The sequence below is a fragment of the Pseudonaja textilis genome, chromosome 2 (assembly GCF_049901715.1).
Source record: "Pseudonaja textilis isolate UNSWEBS1 chromosome 2, rPseTex1.2, whole genome shotgun sequence".
Classification (NCBI taxonomy): domain Eukaryota; kingdom Metazoa; phylum Chordata; class Lepidosauria; order Squamata; family Elapidae; genus Pseudonaja; species Pseudonaja textilis.
The window spans coordinates 7,695,663-7,700,899 of record NC_141991.1 but is presented as its reverse complement, the minus strand read 5'-3'; the positions used below and the strand labels follow the sequence as shown (position 1 = coordinate 7,700,899).

The 5,237-nt window shown below is 42.8% G+C and overlaps 1 pseudogene; it reads left to right on the top strand.

Moving 5' to 3' along the window:
* Positions 1-3,482: 3,482 nt before the first annotated feature.
* On the top strand, positions 3,483-5,017 carry LOC148126651 (uncharacterized; annotated as a pseudogene).
* Positions 5,018-5,237: the final 220 nt, after the last annotated feature.

Sequence of the window (5,237 nt, the reverse complement as noted above, 5' to 3'; positions counted from 1 at the left end):
ATAATCACGAGAAATAGGACAGACCTCTTTTCAAAAACAACAGCTCCTTGTGCTTTGGATTGATGATCCGATCCCAAAAGAAGTCCCTTAGTCTTCATCCGATTTAGGAAGCATTTTAATGCAGCGTTTTTGAAACGCTAAAGCGAGCAGCGGGTGAAGAGTACCATGACACCTTTGGAGCCGGTCATGGCTGGTTTGCGCGATCCTGAAAATAATAATTACTGTAACTTATGAACAACAAGTAAAGCTGGGTGTGCTGATGAAGCTGTCCAACACTTTCCAGACCAACTGGATGAAATTTTACTGTAAATATATATTTACAGTGTGTGGCAGGCATACATACATATAGACATACTTACATACATACATACATTCATACATGTAACATTAATTTATATCAAGTTTGTGTCAGCATCTCTGACTTCATTTGGATCCTACTGACCAGTTCCCTGACAGGTTTCCCTGGGTGGTGGAAGTGAGCAGCTCAGATAAAATATTTAATTTGTTTGATGTATGCAATAGATTGGAGCATCCTTCTGTACATTTCTACTCCTACTTAGTCTGATAAAATGTCCTTCAATTCCACATGAAGTTTCCCATCCTAGCCTCTTTCCAATCCTGCCTGTCCCACTTTGTAGAAAGCTTTTTAGAAGTTGCTTTCATTTTGTTGTTTTTGGTCTATACTGACTCTATGACACTTAAGAGCCCGATAAGAATCCACAGATTTAACACAAGGATTTATACTCCTTGCAATCATCCAGTCGGAAAGAGTGCTTATGTCCAGATGACTGCAAGAAATATCAATCCTTCCATCCTCCATCGTTCAATCAGAACAGAAGAAGCTTCTTGGATGAGAAGGGAAACATGTTCAAGGAAAAAGAAAGTCCAGTTGCCTTAAGAAAAAGCCCTTTGGGATAAAGAGGAATGAACACATCAGGGTAACTGAGAACCAGCTTTTTCAAGGAAAAACCTCTTCATGGAGATGAGGCTGAAGCTCATTTCCCAGGTCCAAGGGACGTCAACATTTCTATCTTCTCAGATTGAAATTTAACCAATAGGTTCTCTATCGCAAGTCTATTGTCTTTTACTTAGAACTGAGTATTTGTATTTGTACACTATTGTTTATATATATTTTTATCCTTTTAATATAATAAGGCATCAAGGGTTTCCCTATAGCAAGCTGGAGGCCAATAAATGTAATGAATAAATGAACAAATGAATGCATGAAGGCCTCTTTTAAGTGTCCTTTCTGCTTCCTTTGAAGCAGTAGAGCTGATGGTTCTCACCCCATAAAATTTAAATGATCTTAGCCAAGATTTTCACATTTTCATTTTGTACCACCAAGGACAAGAGAGAGCCGAAGGTAAAATCTTATATCAACTTAATCCTAAGCATCACACCATGTGTCAGGGTTCAAGTAACAGACCCAAAAGAATCGAAACTCTGAGGTTTGATGATTCCTCAAAGTACAGATTTATTAGGCAAGTCCTTTTGGCACAGCTGCTGAAAAGGTGACTCTGAAGGTCCAGCGGTTTCGCCCCCAATTCAAAGTTCTTCCCCCAGTTCACTCATCCATCACATGGTCCAATTAGGTCACAGTCCGAGTCCAGCTGTTTTCCTCATGTGCCTCACCAGGTGCTGATGAGAACATCCTTGGTTCCCAGGGAAAGAATTCTATTTTGGCTACACATGCCCAGCTATCTCTACTCCCCTCCCATTCCCACAGCTCTGCCCAGCCTCGCTGTGCCAACCCTGAACATGATCCCAAATGGCTTTAGGATTGACACCATGTTTTGAACCAATGTGATTTGGGAGGAAGTTTGGTACTGTTCAAATACAGCAGTGGTGCTTGATCCCTTTTGCACCTAAGTTTGTGTTAACTTTTCTTTTCTATTGTTGCAAGCAGGTGACAGATGGGAGATGGAGGATTCTGGCCAAGAGGTAGCAGCACCTTTGCCAAAAGACAAAAGGAAGTTGCAGAAAAGTTGTATGGAAAGCAAAGTTCAGAAGAAAAACCATTAACGGAGGAGCTGGAGAATTGCTCTGGTTTACCATGTGCAGATATCAATGTCTTATTGGACGAGATAATTGTCATGAAAAAGAAATGTGTTCAAGGTATGGCAAAACACTCCAAGGTGAATCTGGATTAGGTGGCTGCTGCCAAAGCCCTGCTGGAGAGAAACAAGATGAAAGCAGGCAATGCTCCGGAAGGAATTTTCCTCCTCCTCTACGTGAAAGAATAGTAGAAGGGAAACCATACAATTGTACAAAGTGTGCAGAAAGCTTCAGTACAAGCTGTTCCCTTGCATTGCATAAAAAGATTCACAAAGCAGAGGATCCACACAAATGTCTGGATTGTGGAAGGACCTTCAGTCAGAAAAGTGATCTTAATTCACATAAGAAGGGGCCACGAAGAGAGGAAGCAACATCGGTATGTTAATAGGGAAAAAGCTTGAAGCAGCGCCTCCCTTACTTCCCATCAAAGCCTCTACAGAGAGGAGAGGTTGCATCAACTCGGGAGGGTAGAACTAGGATTACTCAGAGCAAGGAACCAAATTCCTGGAAAAAAGCCCCACTGGGAAGAAATCATATGAATGCCTAGAATGTGGGAAAAGCTTCCGCTGTGCGAGTGACCTCACTCGCCATAATAGGACCCATACAGCGCTAAAGCCATATCACTGCATGGTGTGTGGAAAGTGGCAAAAGTCATCTTAATCAAAGAGGATCACACGGGAGAAAACCATTTAATGCTGGAGTAAATCACACGCTCCTTAGTACCGGGGATCCACACAGGAGAAAACCATTTCAATGCATGGAGTGTGGAAAGAGCTTCCGTGCAAAAAGTACTTATATCGTACATAGCAGAATCCACACGGGGGAGAAACCCTTTCAGTGCCTGCAATGTGGAAAGCGATTTTCCGTTCTGATAGCTTTCGTGCCCACCAACGGACCCACACAGGTGAGAAACCATACAAATGCCTGGAGTGTGGAAAGAGCTTCTGTACATCCAGCATCTTAACTTCCCATCAAAGTATGCACAGAGGAGGAAACCAAATCAATGCACCGAGTGTGGGAAGTGCTTCAGTCAAAAAGTCACCTTAATACCCATAAAAGAATCCACACAGGCGAAAAGCCCTATAAGTGCACCGAGTGTGACAAATGCTTCACCACGTTGTGGGGCCTCACTTGCCACAAAGGAAACTCCATACTGGGGAGAAACCATATGAATGCCACATGTGTGGAAAGAGATTCAGTGTAAAACAAAGCTGTATTGTACATAGCAGAAACCACACTGGGGAGAAACCCTATGAATGCTTGGAGTGTGGAAAAACCTTTTAGTAACACCTCTTCTCTAACCATACATAATAGGATGCATAAAGGGAAAAGCCTTATAAATGCCTGGAGTGTGGAAAGAGCTTCAGTGATAAAGGTCCTCTTAAGTCACACGAGAGGATCCACACGGGAGAAAACCATTTCAATGTATGGAGTGTGGAAAGAGCTTCTATACCTCTACAAACCTTACTGCTCATCACAGAAGCCACACAGGGAGAAGCCCTTTCAATGCCTACAGTGTGGAAAGCGCTTTGCCAGTTCTGGTGGCTTTCATGCCCACAAACAGACCCACACAGGGAGAAACCCTTTCAATGCCTGGAGTGCAGAAAGAGCTTCAGTCAAAAGGTCAACTTAAGTCACACGAGAGGATCCACACGGGAGAAAAACCATTTCAATGCATGGAGTGTGGAAAGAGGTTCCGTGCAAAAAGTAGCTATATCGGACATAGCAGAATCCACACGGGAGAGAAACCATACAAATGCCTGGAGTGTGGAAAGAGCTTCAGCAAAAAAGGTCAACTTAAGTTACACGAGAGGATTCACATGGAGAAAAACCATTTCAATGCATGGAGTGTGGAAAGAGCTTCTGTCGCTCTGTATCCCTTACTGACCATCACAGAATCCACACAGGGGAGAAGCCCTTTCAATGCCTACAGTGTGGAAAGCGCTTTGCCAGTTCTGCTAGCCTTCCTGCCCACAAACGGATCCACACAGGGGAGAAACCATACAAATGCCTGGAGTGTGGAAAGAGCTTCAGGAAAAAGGTCAACTTAAGTCACACGAGCGGATCCACACGGGAGAAAAACCCTTTCAATGCATGGAGTGTGGAAAGAGCTTCCGTGCAAAAAGTAGCTATATCGGACATAGCAGAATCCACACGGGGGAGAAACCATTTCAGTGCCTGCAATGTGGAAAGCGCTTTTCCCGTTCTGATAGGTTTCGTGCCCACAAACGGACCCACACAGGGGAGAAACCGTAGAAATGCCTAGAGTGTGGAAAGAGCTTTTGTAAATCCAGCATCTTAACTTCCCATCAAAGTATGCACAGAGGAGGGAAACCAAATCAATGCACCGAGTGTGGGAAGTGCTTCAGTCCAAAAAGTCATCTGAATACCCATAAAAGAATCCACACAGGCGAAAAGCCCTATAAGTGCACCATGTGTGACAAATGTTTCACCCATTCATGGGATCTCACTTGCCACAAAAGGCTCCATACTGGGGAGAAACCATATGAATGCCGCATGTGTGGAAAGAGCTTCAGTGCAAAAAAAAAGCTGTGATGTACATAGCAGAATCCACACTGGGAGAAACCCTATGAATGCTTGGAGTATGGAAAAGTTTCAGCAGAAGCAGCAATTTAAGCTTACATAATAGGATCCATACAGGGAAGAGCCATATCATTGCAAGATGTGCAGAAAGAGCTTCACAGAAAAAGGCAATTTCAACTTACATAAGAGGATCCACACCGGAGAGAAGCCGTATAAATGTGCAGAGTGTGGAAAATGCTTCAGGATCTCCGATGCCCTTAACTTCCCATAAGAGGATTCACACAGGGGAGAAACCCTATAAATGCCTAGAGTGTGGAAAATGTTACAATGATAGTGGCAGTCTTACCTCCTAAAATAGAATCCACACAGTGGAGAAACCATTTGAATGCATCGAGTGTGGAAAAGTTTAAAAGCCTCACTCGCCCCCTCCTCCTGCCTCCGCTTTTTTTTTAAAAAAATACACTTTATTGATTTTACAATTAAAATAGACCAACAACATACATAAATGGAAGAGAGAAAAGGAAAATAAGAAAAAAAGAATAGATTTCTAATTTCTAATTTTCTGCCAATATTTTGAGTTTCTGTACAAGACCACCACATATGGAAGAAAGTTCCCTCTTTTTTTTTTTTTTTTCATT